This window comes from Gymnodraco acuticeps, unplaced genomic scaffold, assembly GCF_902827175.1.
Source record: "Gymnodraco acuticeps unplaced genomic scaffold, fGymAcu1.1, whole genome shotgun sequence".
Lineage (NCBI taxonomy): Eukaryota > Metazoa > Chordata > Actinopteri > Perciformes > Bathydraconidae > Gymnodraco > Gymnodraco acuticeps.
Window position 1 is genome coordinate 1 of NW_022992191.1, and position 20056 is coordinate 20056.

At 43.7% G+C, this 20056-nt stretch overlaps 22 non-coding genes across 22 annotated transcripts; all 22 read right to left on the reverse strand.

Annotated features, from left to right (window-relative positions):
- Positions 1-252: 252 nt before the first annotated feature.
- On the reverse strand, positions 253-326 carry trnan-guu. Its single transcript has one exon. It is a non-coding gene; the product is annotated as a tRNA-Asn (tRNA).
- A 309-nt stretch (positions 327-635) lies between these two features.
- Positions 636-709, reverse strand: trnan-guu. The gene has a single exon. It is a non-coding gene; the product is annotated as a tRNA-Asn (tRNA).
- A 304-nt stretch (positions 710-1013) lies between these two features.
- Positions 1014-1087, reverse strand: trnan-guu. The gene has a single exon. It is a non-coding gene; the product is annotated as a tRNA-Asn (tRNA).
- A 305-nt stretch (positions 1088-1392) lies between these two features.
- On the reverse strand, positions 1393-1466 carry trnan-guu. The gene has a single exon. It is a non-coding gene; the product is annotated as a tRNA-Asn (tRNA).
- Positions 1467-1771: 305 nt separating this feature from the next.
- trnan-guu lies at positions 1772-1845 on the reverse strand. The gene has a single exon. It is a non-coding gene; the product is annotated as a tRNA-Asn (tRNA).
- A 305-nt stretch (positions 1846-2150) lies between these two features.
- Positions 2151-2224, reverse strand: trnan-guu. Its single transcript has one exon. It is a non-coding gene; the product is annotated as a tRNA-Asn (tRNA).
- Positions 2225-2529: 305 nt separating this feature from the next.
- trnan-guu lies at positions 2530-2603 on the reverse strand. Its single transcript has one exon. It is a non-coding gene; the product is annotated as a tRNA-Asn (tRNA).
- A 305-nt stretch (positions 2604-2908) lies between these two features.
- trnan-guu lies at positions 2909-2982 on the reverse strand. The gene has a single exon. It is a non-coding gene; the product is annotated as a tRNA-Asn (tRNA).
- A 306-nt stretch (positions 2983-3288) lies between these two features.
- On the reverse strand, positions 3289-3362 carry trnan-guu. The gene has a single exon. It is a non-coding gene; the product is annotated as a tRNA-Asn (tRNA).
- Positions 3363-3668: 306 nt separating this feature from the next.
- trnan-guu lies at positions 3669-3742 on the reverse strand. Its single transcript has one exon. It is a non-coding gene; the product is annotated as a tRNA-Asn (tRNA).
- A 305-nt stretch (positions 3743-4047) lies between these two features.
- trnan-guu lies at positions 4048-4121 on the reverse strand. The gene has a single exon. It is a non-coding gene; the product is annotated as a tRNA-Asn (tRNA).
- A 305-nt stretch (positions 4122-4426) lies between these two features.
- trnan-guu lies at positions 4427-4500 on the reverse strand. The gene has a single exon. It is a non-coding gene; the product is annotated as a tRNA-Asn (tRNA).
- A 304-nt stretch (positions 4501-4804) lies between these two features.
- trnan-guu lies at positions 4805-4878 on the reverse strand. The gene has a single exon. It is a non-coding gene; the product is annotated as a tRNA-Asn (tRNA).
- Positions 4879-5182: 304 nt separating this feature from the next.
- Positions 5183-5256, reverse strand: trnan-guu. Its single transcript has one exon. It is a non-coding gene; the product is annotated as a tRNA-Asn (tRNA).
- Positions 5257-5561: 305 nt separating this feature from the next.
- Positions 5562-5635, reverse strand: trnan-guu. The gene has a single exon. It is a non-coding gene; the product is annotated as a tRNA-Asn (tRNA).
- Positions 5636-5940: 305 nt separating this feature from the next.
- On the reverse strand, positions 5941-6014 carry trnan-guu. The gene has a single exon. It is a non-coding gene; the product is annotated as a tRNA-Asn (tRNA).
- Positions 6015-6319: 305 nt separating this feature from the next.
- On the reverse strand, positions 6320-6393 carry trnan-guu. The gene has a single exon. It is a non-coding gene; the product is annotated as a tRNA-Asn (tRNA).
- A 305-nt stretch (positions 6394-6698) lies between these two features.
- trnan-guu lies at positions 6699-6772 on the reverse strand. The gene has a single exon. It is a non-coding gene; the product is annotated as a tRNA-Asn (tRNA).
- Positions 6773-7077: 305 nt separating this feature from the next.
- On the reverse strand, positions 7078-7151 carry trnan-guu. Its single transcript has one exon. It is a non-coding gene; the product is annotated as a tRNA-Asn (tRNA).
- Positions 7152-7456: 305 nt separating this feature from the next.
- trnan-guu lies at positions 7457-7530 on the reverse strand. The gene has a single exon. It is a non-coding gene; the product is annotated as a tRNA-Asn (tRNA).
- Positions 7531-7836: 306 nt separating this feature from the next.
- trnan-guu lies at positions 7837-7910 on the reverse strand. The gene has a single exon. It is a non-coding gene; the product is annotated as a tRNA-Asn (tRNA).
- A 305-nt stretch (positions 7911-8215) lies between these two features.
- trnan-guu lies at positions 8216-8289 on the reverse strand. Its single transcript has one exon. It is a non-coding gene; the product is annotated as a tRNA-Asn (tRNA).
- Between the last annotated feature and the right edge of the window lie 11767 nt (positions 8290-20056).

Below are 20056 nucleotides of genomic sequence, written 5' to 3' on the forward strand. Positions count from 1 at the left end.
TTGCTCTTTGATTCAAGAAGTTTGTTTGCCTAGAATAGAGAAAAGTAGAAGTTGCCTCAAATGAAACCTGTGCAAGCTAAATGTGCCCTAGCTTTTTAAAGCTTCAGTTCATGTCTTCAATTTTGCTGGAAGCAAGGACGTACATCAAATGATGACTGTGTAACAGTTATACTTTTGTTACTGGTTTTCTGGAACCTTGCCCCTGAACACGTAAACTGGCATGTTACCTTACATGTTTATTCAAACAGTAAACGTCCCTGGGTGGACTTGAACCACCAACCTTTCGGTTAACAGCCGAACGCGCTAACCAATTGCGCCACAGAGACATGCTACCCTACTAAAAGGGACTTGGCATGGATCGCTGGCCCCACCCTCCTTAATTTGCTCTTTGATTCAAGAAGTTTGTTTGCCTAGAATAGAGAAAAGTAGAAGTTGCCTCAAATGAAACCTGTGCAAGCTAAATGTGCGCCTAGCTTTTAAAGCTATAGTTCATGTCTTCAATTTTTGCTGGAAGCAAGGACGTACATCAAATGATGACTGTGTAACAGTTATACTTGTTGTTACTGGTTTTCTGGAACCTTGCCCCTGAACACGTAAACTGGCATGTTACCTTACATGTTTATTCAAACAGTAAACGTCCCTGGGTGGACTTGAACCACCAACCTTTCGGTTAACAGCCGAACGCGCTAACCAATTGCGCCACAGAGACATGCTACCCTACTAAAAGGGACTTGGCATGGATCGCTGGCCCCACCCTCCTTAATTTGCTCTTTGCGTCATGAAATGTGTTAGCCTAGAATACAGAAAAGTAGAAGTTGCCTCAAATTAAACCTGTGGAAGCTAAATGTGCGCCAATTTTTAAAGCTGTAGTTCATGTCTTCAATTTTTGTGGAAAAAAGGACGTACAGCAAATCACACTTGTCACAGTTATATTGTTGTTACTGGTTTTCTGGAACCTTGCCCCTGAACACATAAACTGGCATGTTACCTTACATGTTTGTTCAAACAGTAAACGTCCCTGGGTGGACTTGAACCACCAACCTTTCGGTTAACAGCCGAACGCGCTAACCAATTGCGCCACAGAGACATGCTACCCTACTAAAAGGGACTTGGCATGGATCGCTGGCCCCACCCTCCTTAATTTGCTCTTTGATTCAAGAAGTTTGTTTGCCTAGAATAGAGAAAAGTAGAAGTTGCCTCAAATGAAACCTGTGCAAGCTAAATGTGCCCTAGCTTTTAAAGCTTCAGTTCATGTCTTCAATTTTGCTGGAAGCAAGGACGTACATCAAATGATGATGTGTAACAGTTATACTTTTGTTACTGGTTTTCTGGAACCTTGCCCCTGAACACGTAAACTGGCATGTTACCTTACATGTTTATTCAAACAGTAAACGTCCCTGGGTGGACTTGAACCACCAACCTTTCGGTTAACAGCCGAACGCGCTAACCAATTGCGCCACAGAGACATGCTACCCTACTAAAAGGGACTTGGCATGGATCGCTGGCCCCACCCTCCTTAATTTGCTCTTTGATTCAAGAAGTTTGTTTGCCTAGAATAGAGAAAAGTAGAAGTTGCCTCAAATGAAACCTGTGGAAGCTAAATGTGCGCCAGCTTTTAAAGCTTCAGTTCATGTCTTCAATTTTGCTGGAAGCAAGGACGTACATCAAATGATGATGTGTAACAGTTATATTGTTGTTACTGGTTTTCTGGAACCTTGCCCCTGAACACATAAACTGGCATGTTACCTTACATGTTTGTTCAAACAGTAAACGTCCCTGGGTGGACTTGAACCACCAACCTTTCGGTTAACAGCCGAACGCGCTAACCAATTGCGCCACAGAGACATGCTACCCTACTAAAAGGGACTTGGCATGGATCGCTGGCCCCACCCTCCTTAATTTGCTCTTTGATTCAAGAAGTTTGTTTGCCTAGAATAGAGAGAAGTAGAAGTTGCCTCAAATGAAACCTGTGGAAACTAAATGTGCGCCAGTTTTTAAAGCTATAGTTCATGTCTTCAATTTTTGTGGAAAGAAGGACGTACAGCAAATGATGACTTGTCACAGTTATATTGTTGTTACTGGTTTTCTGGAACCTTGCCCCTGAACACGTAAACTGGCATGTTACCTTACATGTTTATTCAAACAGTAAACGTCCCTGGGTGGACTTGAACCACCAACCTTTCGGTTAACAGCCGAACGCGCTAACCAATTGCGCCACAGAGACATGCTACCCTACTAAAAGGGACTTGGCATGGATCGCTGGCCCCACCCTCCTTAATTTGCTCTTTGATTCAAGAAGTTTGTTTGCCTAGAATAGAGAAAAGTAGAAGTTGCCTCAAATGAAACCTGTGCAAGCTAAATGTGCCCTAGCTTTTAAAGGTTCAGTTCATGTCTTCAATTTTGCTGGAAGCAAGGACGTACATCAAATGATGATGTGTAACAGTTATACTTTTGTTACTGGTTTTCTGGAACCTTGCCCCTGAACACGTAAACTGGCATGTTACCTTACATGTTTATTCAAACAGTAAACGTCCCTGGGTGGACTTGAACCACCAACCTTTCGGTTAACAGCCGAACGCGCTAACCAATTGCGCCACAGAGACATGCTACCCTACTAAAAGGGACTTGGCATTGATCGCTGGCCCCACCCTCCTTAATTTGCTCTTTGATTCAAGAAGTTTGTTTGCCTAGAATAGAGAGAAGTAGAAGTTGCCTCAAATGAAACCTGTGGAAACTAAATGTGCGCCAGTTTTTAAAGCTATAGTTCATGTCTTCAATTTTTGTGGAAAGAAGGACGTACAGCAAATGATAACTTGTCACAGTTATATTGTTGTTACTGGTTTTCTGGAACCTTGCCCCTGAACACATAAACTGGCATGTTACCTTACATGTTTATTCAAACAGTAAACGTCCCTGGGTGGACTTGAACCACCAACCTTTCGGTTAACAGCCGAACGCGCTAACCAATTGCGCCACAGAGACATGCTACCCTACTAAAAGGGACTTGGCATGGATCGCTGGCCCCACCCTCCTTAATTTGCTCTTTGATTCAAGAAGTTTGTTTGCCTAGAATAGAGAAAAGTAGAAGTTGCCTCAAATGAAACCTGTGCAAGCTAAATGTGCCCTAGCTTTTAAAGGCTTCAGTTCATGTCTTCAATTTTGCTGGAAGCAAGGACGTACATCAAATGATGATGTGTAACAGTTATACTTTTGTTACTGGTTTTCTGGAACCTTGCCCCTGAACATGTAAACTGGCATGTTACCTTACATGTTTATTCAAACAGTAAACGTCCCTGGGTGGACTTGAACCACCAACCTTTCGGTTAACAGCCGAACGCGCTAACCAATTGCGCCACAGAGACATGCTACCCTACTGAAATGGACTTGGCATGGATCGCTGGCCCCACCCTCCTTAATTTGCTCTTTGATTCAAGAAGTTTGTTTGCCTAGAATAGAGAGAAGTAGAAGTTGCCTCAAATGAAACCTGTGGAAAGCTAAATGTGCGCCAGTTTTTAAAGCTATAGTTCATGTCTTCAATTTTTGTGGAAAGAAGGACGTACAGCAAATGATAACTTGTCACAGTTATATTGTTGTTACTGGTTTTCTTGAACCTTGCCCCTGAACACATAAACTGGCATGTTACCTTACATGTTTGTTCAAACAGTAAACGTCCCTGGGTGGACTTGAACCACCAACCTTTCGGTTAACAGCCGAACGCGCTAACCAATTGCGCCACAGAGACATGCTACCCTACTAAAAGGGACTTGGCATGGATCGCTGGCCCCACCCTCCTTAATTTGCTCTTTGATTCAAGAAGTTTGTTTGCCTAAAATAGAGAAAAGTAGAAGTTGCCTCAAATGAAACCTATGCAAGCTAAATGTGCCCTAGCTTTTAAAGCTTCAGTTCATGTCTTCAATTTTGCTGGAAGCAAGGACGTACATCAAATGATGATGTGTAACAGTTATACTTTTGTTACTGGTTTTCTGGAACCTTGCCCCTGAACACGTAAACTGGCATGTTACCTTACATGTTTATTCAAACAGTAAACGTCCCTGGGTGGACTTGAACCACCAACCTTTCGGTTAACAGCCGAACGCGCTAACCAATTGCGCCACAGAGACATGCTACCCTACTAAAAGGGACTTGGCATGGATCGCTGGCCCCACCCTCCTTAATTTGCTCTTTGCGTCATGAAATGTGTTTGCCTAGAATACAGAAAAGTAGAAGTTGCCTCAAATTAAACCTGTGGAAGCTAAATGTGCTCTAGCTTTTAAAGCTTCAGTTCATGTCTTCAATTTTGCTGGAAGCAAGGACGTACATCAAATGATGATGTGTAACAGTTATACTTTTGTTACTGGTTTTCTGGAACCTTGCCCCTGAACACGTAAACTGGCATGTTACCTTACATGTTTATTCAAACAGTAAACGTCCCTGGGTGGACTTGAACCACCAACCTTTCGGTTAACAGCCGAACGCGCTAACCAATTGCGCCACAGAGACATGCTACCCTACTAAAAGGGACTTGGCATGGATCGCTGGCCCCACCCTCCTTAATTTGCTCTTTGCGTCATGAAATGTGTTAGCCTAGAATACAGAAAAGTAGAAGTTGCCTCAAATTAAACCTGTGGAAGCTAAATGTGCGCCAATTTTTAAAGCTGTAGTTCATGTCTTCAATTTTTGTGGAAAAAAGGACGTACAGCAAATCACACTTGTCACAGTTATATTGTTGTTACTGGTTTTCTGGAACCTTGCCCCTGAACACATAAACTGGCATGTTACCTTACATGTTTGTTCAAACAGTAAACGTCCCTGGGTGGACTTGAACCACCAACCTTTCGGTTAACAGCCGAACGCGCTAACCAATTGCGCCACAGAGACATGCTACCCTACTAAAAGGGACTTGGCATGGATCGCTGGCCCCACCCTCCTTAATTTGCTCTTTGATTCAAGAAGTTTGTTTGCCTAGAATAGAGAAAGTAGAAGTTGCCTCAAATGAAACCTGTGCAAGCTAAATGTGCCCTAGCTTTTAAAGCTTCAGTTCATGTCTTCAATTTTGCTGGAAGCAAGGACGTACATCAAATGATGATGTGTAACAGTTATACTTTTGTTACTGGTTTTCTGGAACCTTGCCCCTGAACACGTAAACTGGCATGTTACCTTACATGTTTATTCAAACAGTAAACGTCCCTGGGTGGACTTGAACCACCAACCTTTCGGTTAACAGCCGAACGCGCTAACCAATTGCGCCACAGAGACATGCTACCCTACTAAAAGGGACTTGGCATGGATCGCTGGCCCCACCCTCCTTAATTTGCTCTTTGATTCAAGAAGTTTGTTTGCCTAGAATAGAGAGAAGTAGAAGTTGCCTCAAATGAAACCTGTGGAAACTAAATGTGCGCCAGTTTTTAAAGCTATAGTTCATGTCTTCAATTTTTGTGGAAAGAAGGACGTACAGCAAATGATGACTTGTCACAGTTATATTGTTGTTACTGGTTTTCTGGAACCTTCCCCCTGAACACGTAAACTGGCATGTTACCTTACATGTTTATTCAAACAGTAAACGTCCCTGGGTGGACTTGAACCACCAACCTTTCGGTTAACAGCCGAACGCGCTAACCAATTGCGCCACAGAGACATGCTACCCTACTAAAAGGGACTTGGCATGGATCGCTGGCCCCACCCTCCTTAATTTGCTCTTTGATTCAAGAAGTTTGTTTGCCTAGAATAGAGAGAAGTAGAAGTTGCCTCAAATGAAACCTGTGGAAGCTAAATGTGCGCCAGTTTTTAAAGCTATAGTTCATGTCTTCAATTTTTGTGGAAAGAAGGACGTACAGCAAATGATGACTTGTCACAGTTATATTGTTGTTACTGGTTTTCTGGAACCTTCCCCCTGAACACGTAAACTGGCATGTTACCTTACATGTTTATTCAAACAGTAAACGTCCCTGGGTGGACTTGAACCACCAACCTTTCGGTTAACAGCCGAACGCGCTAACCAATTGCGCCACAGAGACATGCTACCCTACTAAAAGGGACTTGGCATGGATCGCTGGCCCCACCCTCCTTAATTTGCTCTTTGATTCAAGAAGTTTGTTTGCCTAAAATAGAGAAAAGTAGAAGTTGCCTCAAATGAAACCTGTGCAAGCTAAATGTGCCCTAGCTTTTAAAGCTTCAGTTCATGTCTTCAATTTTGCTGGAAGCAAGGACGTACATCAAATGATGATGTGTAACAGTTATACTTTTGTTACTGGTTTTCTGGAACCTTGCCCCTGAACACGTAAACTGGCATGTTACCTTACATGTTTATTCAAACAGTAAACGTCCCTGGGTGGACTTGAACCACCAACCTTTCGGTTAACAGCCGAACGCGCTAACCAATTGCGCCACAGAGACATGCTACCCTACTAAAAGGGACTTGGCATGGATCGCTGGCCCCACCCTCCTTAATTTGCTCTTTGCTTCAAGAAATGTGTTTGCCAAGAATACACAAAAGTAGAAGTTGCCTCAAATTAAACCTGTGGAAGCTAAATGTGCTCTAGCTTTTAAAGCTTCAGTTCATGTCTTCAATTTTGCTGGAAGCAAGGACGTACATCAAATGATGATGTGTAACAGTTATACTTTTGTTACTGGTTTTCTGGAACCTTGCCCCTGAACATGTAAACTGGCATGTTACCTTACATGTTTATTCAAACAGTAAACGTCCCTGGGTGGACTTGAACCACCAACCTTTCGGTTAACAGCCGAACGCGCTAACCAATTGCGCCACAGAGACATGCTACCCTACTAAAAGGGACTTGGCATGGATCGCTGGCCCCACCCTCCTTAATTTGCTCTTTGATTCAAGAAGGTTGTTTGCCTAGAATAGAGAAAAGTAGAAGTTGCCTCAAATGAAACCTGTGGAAGCTAAATGTGCGCCAGTTTTTAAAGCTATAGTTCATGTCTTCAATTTTTGTGGAAACAAGGAATTACAGCAAATGATAACTTGTCACAGTTATATTGTTGTTACTGGTTTTCTGGAACCTTGCCCCTGAACACGTAAACTGGCATGTTACCTTACATGTTTATTCAAACAGTAAACGTCCCTGGGTGGACTTGAACCACCAACCTTTCGGTTAACAGCCGAACGCGCTAACCAATTGCGCCACAGAGACATGCTACCCTACTAAAAGGGACTTGGCATGGATCGCTGGCCCCACCCTCCTTAATTTGCTCTTTGATTCAAGAAGTTTGTTTGCCTAGAATAGAGAAAAGTAGAAGTTGCCTCAAATGAAACCTGTGCAAGCTAAATGTGCCCTAGCTTTTAAAGCTTCAGTTCATGTCTTCAATTTTGCTGGAAGCAAGGACGTACAGCAAATGATGACTTGTAACAGTTATATTGTTGTTACTGGTTTTCTGGAACCTTGCCCCTGAACACGTAAACTGGCATGTTACCTTACATGTTTATTCAAACAGTAAACGTCCCTGGGTGGACTTGAACCACCAACCTTTCGGTTAACAGCCGAACGCGCTAACCAATTGCGCCACAGAGACATGCTACCCTACTAAAAGGGACTTGGCATGGATCGCTGGCCCCACCCTCCTTAATTTGCTCTTTGATTCAAGAAGTTTGTTTGCCTAGAATAGCAGAAAGTAGAAGTTGCCTCAAATGAAACCTGTGGAAAGCTAAATGTGCGCCAGTTTTTAAAGCTATAGTTCATGTCTTCAATTTTTGTGGAAAGAAGGACGTACAGCAAATGATGACTTGTAACAGTTATATTGTTGTTACTGGTTTTCTGGAACCTTGCCCCTGAACACGTAAACTGGCATGTTACCTTACATGTTTATTCAAACAGTAAACGTCCCTGGGTGGACTTGAACCACCAACCTTTCGGTTAACAGCCGAACGCGCTAACCAATTGCGCCACAGAGACATGCTACCCTACTAAAAGGGACTTGGCATGGATCGCTGGCCCCACCCTCCTTAATTTGCTCTTTGATTCAAGAAGTTTGTTTGCCTAGAATAGAGAAAAGTAGAAGTTGCCTCAAATGAAACCTGTGAAAGCTAAATGTGCCCTAGCTTTTAAAGCTTCAGTTCATGTCTTCAATTTTGCTGGAAGCAAGGACGTACATCAAATGATGATGTGTAACAGTTATATTGTTGTTACTGGTTTTCTGGAACCTTGCCCCTGAACACGTAAACTGGCATGTTACCTTACATGTTTATTCAAACAGTAAACGTCCCTGGGTGGACTTGAACCACCAACCTTTCGGTTAACAGCCGAACGCGCTAACCAATTGCGCCACAGAGACATGCTACCCTACTAAAAGGGACTTGGCATGGATCGCTGGCCCCACCCTCCTTAATTTGCTCTTTGCTTCAAGAAATGTGTTTGCCTAGAATAGAGAAAAGTAGAAGTTGCCTCAAATGAAACCTGTGAAAGCTAAATGTGCCCTAGCTTTTAAAGCTTCAGTTCATGTCTTCAATTTTGCTGGAAGCAAGGACGTACATCAAATGATGATGTGTAACTGATAAATGCTGATAATAACATCCATCATTATGGTTTACTAATAGTTATCACTTCACTTCCTCCTCCAGCACCTGGACACAGCAGGAACCTACGCCAGGATCCTGTTTGTGGACTTCAGCTCTGCCTTCAACAGAACCCTCCAGCTGGAGGCTGCGCTCCATCAGGACCAACACCTCTCTCCATCAGGACCAGAACTTCTCGCTGTTATTTTCAGTTGAGAATGTTTCTAAGTAATCTTAAAAAAATGCAACTTACTTTTTGTTTCTACTGTTTATAAATATGATCTTTAAATATTAAATGCTGTATTCATTAGTTGTACTATAATTCTACAAATATTTTTATATTTTAAGTTCAGAGTAATTGTTTCCTACAGAGCATTTTGTGATGTCATTTTGTTGAACCTGTTTGATTGGAAAATGTTAGAAAAAAGCTGTAAGATAACAGTATTCTAGCTGTAGAACTTTAGGTTCTGTATTTATTTTAGTGTTTGATCATACAAATCTAATAAAAAAAATTTAAACTGTTTTTCTCATCAGATTTGTATTTAAGGTATTTTAATGTAACATTTTAAGACAATGGATTTTGAAAAGAGAGGAAAGTTTCCTCTAAAATCTTTAAGGACAATTTATGTATACTAATTGCTTTTGCACTTTATTTCAGTTAATGTATTTTTACTTTAATTTTATGGTTTTTGTTTGGCAGCCGCTGCTGCCAGTCATTTGACCGTTTTTTTACGGGTTTTTTGCCCGTAGAAGTTTTAGTGCTGTACTTTTATTGACTGTAAAAAGAGAGGATAAATCTGTAAAATTACAGTGTTTGCACGTAGACCCTCTTGCACAGCGGTACCTTGTTAGCAGGATGCCACTCTTTGTGGTGGTTCCTGTCATGGTGGCGTCTCTGCACAGGCCAAATGTGCTCCATGCGCACCTGTTCCAGCAGCGGCACCTCCATAAGGTCTCTCCCATTATTCCCCCCCAGTTTCTCCAGCAGCTGCTCATTGAGGGTGATAGTGGCCACTTCCCCGCGCTTCCTCCTGCGGCAGTACAGGCTTAGCTCCTTTTTACTGATCTTTCTGTCCACCATCTGATCAGTAAGACCAGGCACACCCTCCTGCACGAGTAGCACCCTCTTTGCCTGCCACAACAGAGTGAGGTCCCTTGCGTCCCACTCAAAGATGCATGCAGACAGGCAGCCCATGAAGGTGGGGTAAAGGGGATGAGCGTCAGTAGTGCAGCCAACCTCCTCATGAAATGCCAGATGTCCAGCCGAATGTGGAGATCTGGCCAATCACTGAACCTGCTGTGCAGCATGCTTGTCCCGTCACTCACACAGCAGCCACAGTCAACATACAGCAGCACTGGGGGTGGAACAGCTGCCTGGCGATACCGCTCCATCACACCAGAGGCCATCGTGTCCAGTGCAGGCCCCTCCTGTACTGTGAGGACACTTGTCACAATCTGGCCGACCTCATTACCAATAGAGGTCACCTATGGCGCGTTTCCACTGCAGCGGGTAGCTCGCTTTAAGCGTGCCGAGCCGGGCCCGTTTTTGGTTGCGTTTCCATTTGGCCTAGTTTTGGCCTGGGGCTACTTTTTCACCTTTTTTCTGGCCCGACTAAATCGTGGTTCTAGGGCCAGGAACAACCAGGCTGAGTATGCTAAACTAGAGAGAGAATCACTGGCAAGGGGGCTACAACTACAACAAGATGAACATATTTGACCGTGATTTAATTGTAATACACGTTTCAAAATGATGCCGAAGTAACAACATACTGATACCGGTTAGTAAAAACCATGAATTAATGCTTTGACAAGTCTGCAGACAGACGGCAGGCGAAAAACCCTTTTAAAATGCGTGTTTTCTAAATGGAGCTTGGCTAAGCTAACGTTATATATGCTCCGACCGTCCACACTCACAACAACGGCCTATACAGACATAAATAAACCAGCGACTGTATTCGCCATGACACAGGCAGTCTGTGGTTTGTACTTGTTTAACTTTTGTCTAGTTTCTGAACAGATATGAGGAGCTGTGTGAGCTCTGAGTGCTAAGAGCTAACGGCTGTGTTGTTTTTCTGGGGCTCTCATTGAAGATGACGTCACGGCTCCGCCTACACTGCGTTACTATAGTAACTGCCCCAGTTCCTAAACTGTAATGGAAGCGCAGCATTAAAGTGAGCCGGGCCTAATAAGGCCTAACCAAACCGAGCGAGGCCGAGTGAGGCCGAGCGAGGCCTGCAGTGGAAACGCGCCACTAGAGAGCTGTCCCCTTGGCGTGGCCAGCCAGCTTCTTTGTGATCTGGAATGTGACAACAGCAATGTTTAAGTTAAAGCAGAAATTATCTATAGCAGTAAATGTATGTAGTTCGATTACACTGAACACATGTACAATAGAAACAATATTTGGCGAAATATGTCCCGATCACCTTTTTTTGCTTCCGATCCGATTCCGATCATTTGATTTTGACAATCTGCCGATACCGATTTTTCCCGATCCGATCTTTATGCAATGCATTAAGAGAAAAAAAAAGGTAACAGATAACGGCTGGTCATCCAACGCGATGAATTCAGCTATCTTGGCTGTTATTTGTTTGGCCTTTTCACTGTTCTGGGGCAGTTTCTCTTTCCTTTTAAAAGTCTCTGAAAGTGTCGGTTGTTTCAGTGCCGTTACCTGAGTGGCCGCTGTGTACTCGTCGTGTTGTTGTTGGTGTTTGTTTCTTGTTGAATATATAAAGGCTACATTTAGATTTACAACAGAGCCATACAAACGAGTAGACACAGTACTCACAGAGCCTACTGCCAGGATGGTGTTTACAGCAGTGCTCACAGAGGATGGAGCAGGCATGGAGGTCCTCACAGAGGATGTAGAGGGAGAACTGACAGAGGATGGAGAAGGAGGGGAAGAGTTGGGGGACTTCCTAGCCACTAAATGTGGCTTCAGTGAGGCAGATTGTGACCCACCAAAGCGTGATTTAGTGAACTAACAGAAAAAACGGAAGTTAATTTATTGTGCAAGACAAACTAAATCATTAAAACAAAACAGTAATTACTTAGGAAATATTTACCATTGATAAACTCAGAGGGGGCCGCAGGAAAGTCAGCTGGGCTGAGGCAGTTGCTCCAGGGGCTGAGACTGAAGCTACAGACTGCAAGGCATTGACAGGCTAAAACAACAGCATTCAATCTATCAATCATGTAATGCAATACAAAATGTTATGTAACAGCAACAGCATTAAAGCACTGTAAAAGGCACGCAAGCAAGAACAACAATAATGTTATTTTATTTTCAAATACATCACCTTAACGACGTGAAATCCACAGTTGCAGGCCATGGACCCGCCAAAGAGGGTGGTCTGTCCACGGGCCTGCATGGGGCATTTTTCAACCTGAAATGATCATAATTCTTTTTTAGTCTGGAGTGAGTCACTCGATTTATTTGGACTGGATTATCCCAGAGAGTCTAAAGATTGTTTATAACACAGTTTCAGATTTGTAAAACCTTAATTCTATTTGTGAAAATACAAAAAAGGAAGATTTTGCTGCTTTTTTCACATCTAGAAGACCACATTAGACCAGGTTCTGATCTAAAACCCTAAAAATCTAATAATGTTTGGTTTTTGTGACCAGTTAGACTCATTAAGGCCATTGTTTCCCTTTATTATGCTATACTCTGCTATGACAAGTGCAACTACGGAAGTGGATTGGAGTCTTTCAGAGCCTGTCACAGTTCCTGATCATACCAGTGTAAAGCTATATGTACATTAGTAATCATAGTTTTTCTATGTCAAAAAAAGTATAAACAGCATCAATATCAAAACATGCTCATGTCTTTATTATATTTGTGTTGCAAAGGTCATGCCACAGTCTGACAAGCATAACTTGTTTAAGAATTCAAAATGCAGCCTCCACTTCAATCCATAAAGCATTCCAAATATATATCATGTGCAGTGCTCATTAGTAGCCGTCATCCCATGCAGTTTAAATATACTGGGACCACAGCAAGGCAGCGTTACACTGGTGAGTACATGTGAAAGGATTTCAGGAGCCTTTTGCTTCATTTTCATTATTTTAGTGGTTTGAGTACTTTTTAGAAATTCTAACTAAAAAAAGTCTCCATACCTGTTAAATAACAAACTAACTTTCTATGAATACATTCAAGGTGTTTTTTAAGATTATATACATGTTCTGAAGCCACTGTGGCCTCAGGATGCTTCCGACACAACATTCAATAGCTTTAGCCAACGAGCTGCTGGGTCAGGTGAGGCTGCAGCATCTCTGTGCCCTGATGTGAGCTACTAAGGCTCTGTGCTTGTTAGAATGTTAGCCTAGCTCCTGCTGGTCCCTCAGTGTCCCTCCGCTGATGCACTGGCAGAAAGAACATAATTGCGAGGCCTGGTCTCCTGAAAAGCAGGTGCAGCCTACAAACAAGAGCAGGGAGGAGGAGACACATGTTGGCACAGTCATGCATTACAATCATAAAGCAGAACAACAAAAACAGTTAGCCAAAAGCAAAGCAGCATGAGCAGAACACTGAGAACACGCTGTGGTGTCTCATAGCAACGCGGTGCAAATCATTTATGACTGGTTCATTTATTAATTGCTGTTAAAGCATAAACAGTTAGAATGCTTTAGTAAGTGTTGCTTTAACTTTAATGAGATTTGTGACCCTGACCAGAGCTGTTCCAGTGCTGTGGGCGGAACGGAAACCGGACTGGAATTTCTCAAAGAGGCCGTTTAGTTGGAGATGGTCCTGAAGCTGGGCGGCAACTACAATGATGTCTACCAGCATGTCATGCACTCACTGGCTGTGGCACAACAAGTAGTTTGTACAGAATAGGAAAGACAACAGCATTCACCAAACTCAAGACCCATCTCAGCGAGCTCAAAGATCTGGCCCATTTTGGACTCTCTGCCAGCTTGGAAGAGTCTTTGCCAATCGCAAGAGAATTGGCGCTTCTGCTATATGGAAAAAAGAAAAAGGAAATTGAACTCATGTGCACAAACTTGGATGAACTGAGGTTCATAATTGCATCAACAACAGATGCAGCCTCGGAAAATCTGCCGCCAACAGAGGATGCATTTCAACAAAGAGCAATGTTTCAGACAGCGAAGGGGGTACATGACTGAAAAAAGTTTGAGAAGCACTGTGCTAGACTATACATACAGTAGCTGTATGACTAATGCTGGTGGTACCACAGGTCAAAACGTAACGTAATAAGCTAATTACAACATGCCCATTAATGTAATAATTGTATAACAATCGGACAATCGGATGTACATATTTACACATGGCTGTTGACAATTATTAAAATGACAGTTAACGTTTATTTAAAATAGAAACATTAGCATTAGCAATGCTGGCGATGCTAACTAATTTGATGCAGACTGACTGAAGTTGCCGTATACCGTCATGTGAAAGTTGACGGCAAAATAGTAAAATGACATCGAGTGATGGTTGTAAAATTGGGTTTTGTGACTGTCAAACAGGAAAAAAGTAATATTTAGTGTTGGTACTTACTCTGGATATCTCAGATGCGCTTCGCGAGGACTGCGACAAGTCCACTGTCAATCAAAAGCGTGAGAGAGAGAGAGAAGCCGTGCCGTGAGTGGCTCTGTCCATTGTGATGCCGTGACATGATTGGCTCCGTCCATTGTGAACTCGCGTCGTGATTGGTGCACAGAGTCATGGTAGATTCTATTGCGCTGCAAATTTGTTTTTCCTGCCAACATCAGTTATCGTTAAATATGATTAAGAGAGATCTTGATCAAATATTATGGTCATTTGGATACTATAGTGTTGGGCTGGTGACATTTAAAAGTGTTATCATATAGTTTGTATAGTTGTAAATATTATTTTTTTCCCTAAAGTTTTTCTAATTTTGTGAACTCTCTGAAAAAGATAGATATACCTGTTCCTTTTTCCACACAGATGTTTTCACTTCTGCTATATTACATTACATTGCATTTAGCTGACGCTTTTATCCAAAGCGACTTACAATAAGTGCGTTCGACCAACAAAATACAAACTTGAAGAAAACAGAATCATATAAGTACATCAGGTTTCATAGAGCAAAAACATTTCAAGTGCTACTCAACTGGCTTTAGGTAAGCCAGTCCTTTATTAGTATATAAGTGCTTTGTTAATAGTTCTATCGCTCGAAGTGGAGTCGAAAGAGATGAGTTTTCAGTCTGCGCCGGAAGGTGTGTAAGCTTTCTGCTGTCCTGATTTCAATGGGGAGCTCATTCCACCATTTTGGAGCCAGGATAGCAAACCCACGTGTTTTTGCTGATGGGAACTTGGGTCCCCTTCGCAGCGAGGGTGCAGCGAGCCGTTTGGTTGATGCAGAGTGCACGTGCTGGGGTGTACGGTTTAACCATGTCCTTGATGTAGGAAGGGCCAGATCCATTCGCAGCCTCGTACGCAAGTACCATTGTCTTGAAGTGGATTCTAGCAGTTACCGGAAGCCAGTGGAGGGAGTGGAGGGAGCGGAGGAGCGGCGTAGTGTGGGAGAATTTAGGAAGGTTGAAGACCAGACGTGCCGCTGCATTCTGGATGAGCTGCAGAGGTCGGATGGCACATGCAGGTAGACCAGCCAGGAGGGAGTTGCAGTAGTCTAGGCGTGAGATGACGAGAGGCTCTCGTGAGATGACGAGAGCCTGGACCAGAACCTGCGTCGCTTTCTGGGTCAGCTGGGGACGTATCTTCCTGATGTTGTAAAGCGTGTATCTGCAGCAGCGGGTTGTAGCAGCTATGTTTGCAGTGAAGGACAGGTTGTTATCTAGGATCACACCCAGATTCCTTGCAGTCTGAGTCGGGGAAACAATAGAGGTGCCGATGTTGATTGTTAGGTCAAGAGTGGGACAATCTTTTCCCGGAAGGAAAAGCAGTTCAGTCTTGTCAAGGTTGAGCTTGAGGTGATGAGCAGACATCCACTGAGAGATGTCAGCTAGACAAGCAGAGATGCGTGCGACGACCTGGGTCTCTGAGCGGGGAAAGGACAGAATCAATTGGGTGTCGTCAGCGTAGCAGTGGTATGAAAAACCATGCGGGCTAATGACAGATCTGAGCGAGTTTGTGTACAAGGAGAAGAGGAGGGGACCAAGAACAGAGCCCTGAGGGACCCCTGTAGTTAATTGACAAGGGTCGGACTCCGACCCTCTCCAAGTAACCCTGTAGGTGCGGTCTTTGAGGTATGAGGTGATGAGGGAAAGTGCAGAGCCTGAAACTCCAAGTTCTTGGAGAGTGCGAAGGAGGATCTGATGATTCACCGTGTCGAATGCAGCAGACAGGTCCAAAAGGATGATGACAGAGGAGAGGGAGGCTGCTTTAGCAGTGTGCAGTTCCTCAGTGACAGCAAGGAGGGCAGTTTCTGTGGAGTGACCTGCCTTGAAACCAGACTGGTGCGGATCCAGAAGGTTGTTCTGATGGAGATAGCAGGAGAGTTGTTTAAAGACAGCGCGTTCAAGTGTTTTAGACAGGAACGGGAGGAGAGAGACAGGCCTGTAGTTTATAACATCAGACGGGTTGAGAGTGGGTTTCTTTAGGAGAGGGTTTACTCTTGCCTCCTTGAGACTGTTTGGAAAGTGACCAGAAGTTAGAGAAGTGTTGATGAAATGGGAGAGAAACGGTAGAATATCAGGAGCGATAGTCTGAAGGAGGTTTGAAGGGATAGGGTCCAGAGGACAGGTGGTAGGGCGGGCAGAGGTAATGAGGGTAAGAACCTCACTTGGAGAGAGAGGGGAAAAGGAGGTCAGTGTGTGGGTGAAAGGAGGGTCTGGTGACCCAGTGGTGAGTAAAGGTGAGTCAGAAAAAGAAGAGCGAATATCATCAACCTTTTTTTTCAAAGTGGTTAACAAAGTCGCTTGACAGAAGGGGGAAGGGGCTTTGGGGGGGTCCAGGAGGGAGGAGAAGATGGAAAATAGTTTTTTGGGATTGGAATAGGAAGATTGGATCTTATCTTGAAAGAAAGTGCTTTTTGCCTGAGAGATCGAAGCAGAGAAAGAGGAGAGGAGAGCCTGATAGGTTAGGAGGTCGTCTTGGTGTTTGGATTTCCACCGTTTCCGCTCTGCTGCCCTAAGGACGGTTCTATTAGCACGCAGTGCGTCATTTAGCCAGGGAGCAGGAGGGGACTAACGAGCCTGCCGAGATGTGAGAGGACAGAGAGAGTCCAGAGAGGATGAGAGAGTAGAGAGGAGAGTTTCTGCAGCAGAGTTTGGAGGTAGGAGTTGGAACGAGTCAGAGGAAGGGAGGGCTGAGAGCACCGATGAGGCAAAGGTAGAGGGGGAGAGGGAACGAAGGTTACGGCGGACAGGTGCAGGATGAGAAGAGATTAGTTTGTTATGTTTGGAAAGGGGTAGAGAGAATGAAATGAAGAAGTGATCGGATTTGTGGAGCGGGTTTACAGAGAGGTTAGAAGTAGTGCAGTTCCTTGAGAATATGAGATCAAGGACATTGCCAGCTTTATGAGTTGGTGGGGATGGAGACAGTGAGAAAGCAAAGGCGGTTAACAGAGATGTTAGTTTGTCTATCTTCCCTGTCTGGAGGTTGAAATCTCCGAGAAGTACAGCGGGAGGGCCAGTTTCAGGGATGTGTGAGAGGAGATTATCTAATTCCTCCAAGAAGTCCCCCAAGGCGCCTGGTGGACGGTAGAGAACAACAATGGTTAATTGTATAGGATGGGTTACTGTGACGGCATGGAATTCAAAGGTGGAAGGAGTGAAGTTAGGTAGCTTGAAGAGGGAAAAGCTCCATTTGGGCAGTGGTGAGCCGTCAGGACCCTCTAGGCCCTCTGTGAGGGCCTAAGATATTCTACAAAATAATATTTAAAAACATTAAAAAAATATTTTATTTTTTTTAGTTATATTTTTCATTAGTTTTACCAAAATAACTTGATTTAATTGTATTTAAAATAACATTTCCAAATAAATAAATCCTTCGAATCTGCCTATTCAGTTTCTGTTGGAATGTGAAGGGTTAAATGAAAGAAGCTCGTCTCTGCGTTTGTTTGTTTGTTTGTTTATTTATTTAAAGGACAGTGCACATTAATTCACATTGCTGTAAATGAGCCAGTATTAGCCAGCAGGCTAATTTTCAACTGTTGTCCTTGGCAAGAAGATGATAAGAGAGGAGCTGTTGGACGTCCAGGCGGTCCAGCTATGAATTCACAGAGGGCCAGCTATAGTAACTGAACGAGAGAGTAATGTCAAATGACCAGTGACGTGCGGTGAGGTTCATGGCTGGTGAGGCACTGACTCTTTCAGAGTCAGATTTACAAATATTATATTCTGACCTTAATCGAAATATTCTGTTATTTTCAAAAGCTTTTTTGGTCTGATGTTTCGATTCATTATAAACAGACCGTTCAACAAAAGGATACCCACAATCTAAATATTGGATTGTTCTTTCTTAGTAAGAACCAATTTTCATTACCAATGTGGTCTTACCTTGACTTGAAGATGAAGTCCATGCTATCCTTCTGGACAAGGACAACAATCTCTATTACTTTTTTGTAAAAGTCCTCCTTATCTTCCTCTAGTTTCAAAAGTCTAGTTTGTTGTTTGCGTCTGGTCTACCGTCACTGCGTAGAATAACAGTAGCAACAAGGACCTGTGGGCTCACGTGCGCCCCTTCAGTGCGGCAGAGGTTATGGCTGCCTCCCCCGGTGCTTTTTTCATTGCCGTTGTACGGCGAGCCTAAATATCATATACGTGAAATAAGTTATTTAGAGACTATGGATGGCGAGGATAAATGTAATAAAGGGATCTACAAACATTACATTGGTGACCTACAGTGAGATGGTAACAGGCATGCGCTTAGTGCCCGCTTTCCAGCCAGTTTCTGTGAGGTGACGCATTTTGAGGTGAGGCAGAGCTCATCTGTGCCTCACCTTACCACACAGTAACTGGCTTGAGTGCGCTCACAAAATAAGTGCCCGCGCTAAATTAGTGCCCGCGCTCCAGCAAGTTACTGTGGGTTTACGTGAGGCAGAGCTCGTCCCTGCCTCACTTCTCATCGCTACCCGTAGTTGTAGCGGAGCTCGGCAAATTTGCTGATTTTGACTATAAGAAGCGATTGGAATCATACATAAATCACATTTACAACACAGATCAGTGGAGACATTTTATTATTATTACTATTTAGTTTTTCTTTAGTTGTTTTTCCGTTACATTGTAGTATGGCCAGTCTATGAGTATGACAGGTGAGGCTCTGCCTCCCCTGCCTCCCCTGACTGCACGTCGCTGCAAATGACAGTACAATTGACCAATCATATCTTCCCTCTAAATGGGTGGGTGTTATTATCGCGGACTTTATGACAAGTTCCGCCCGCTGTGAAACTTTTCTTGTTTCCATAGCAACAACAACTTCCTATCAACAGCGTTAACTCGCCTTCAAAATAAAAGCATGCCAAATTACACTTAAGACATACAACTGCAACGAAAGTAACAAACACAATGCAATATCCTTTTCAATTTCTAAGAACACGAATAGGGTTATTTACATGGTGTTGTTTTGTGTGGTAGAGGGTCGCTTTCATTGATGCGTTTTGCACCCCGAGCCGTTGTTTTGATATTCCGCTGAAGTATACGCTGTGACGTAATAACTCGAGGGAAAGGGTGGGGGTCAGAGGGCGGGCCTAGGTATAAAAGTCACAGCTCGCCACTGCATTTGGGAGAGAGCAGGAGACCAGTACCACCTCCTCTGCCAGTGGGTCTGGGTGTATGGGAGAAGGAATATGCTGTGGAGAGAGCTGCTGGGGTGGATGTGTTGGATGGAGTAATCCACGTCTCAGTGAGAGCAAGGAAATCCAGAGACTGCAGGGAAGCGTAGCCAGAGATGAAGTCAGCCTTAGGAACAGCTGACTGGCAGTTCCACAGGCCGCCTGAAACTAGATGTTGGATGTCAGTGGAGCACATGCCCGGCGCCGTGGGAGGGCCAGGGAGGGCCAGGCCCTCCCATTTTACATTATTGCCCTCCCCAATAAACACGATTTTTATTATTTATAAAAATTAAAACATTTTTTGTTGTTGTTATAAATAAACGGTGAACTTTTATGCTACGATGTATGTGATGTCAGATAGTAACTAAAACAAAAATATCGCAGGCTACGTCAAATAAATTCATGTGTCTGTTGCGATTTGTGATTCGTCCACATTTAGACCAATCACAGCGTCACACTCTGCCGCCTATTCTGGATTTGTTTATTGTTTATTGTGCATTCTGTAGACTCCCATTTATGTTTGAATTACAAAATGGACATCAGAAATTGGCTTAAAAGGTCTAAGGATTTATTAAAACGAAATAGTGATGAAAGAACTGCAGCCGATGGGGCTGCTGGCGACCCTGCACCTGCCGTTGCAGCAGCACGCCTTAATCTCACAAGCTTGACCTCGGCAAACCCCGGGGCTGAGTTAGCAAGCCCAAGCCTTGACTCATCAAGGCGGCCGCCACCAACGCTGTCCTCCGAGGCACAGCTCCTTGTGCCCCTACCATCACCACCTGCGTTGCCACACCCTGTACCACACCCGCCAACATCCTCCTCCTGCTCCGTG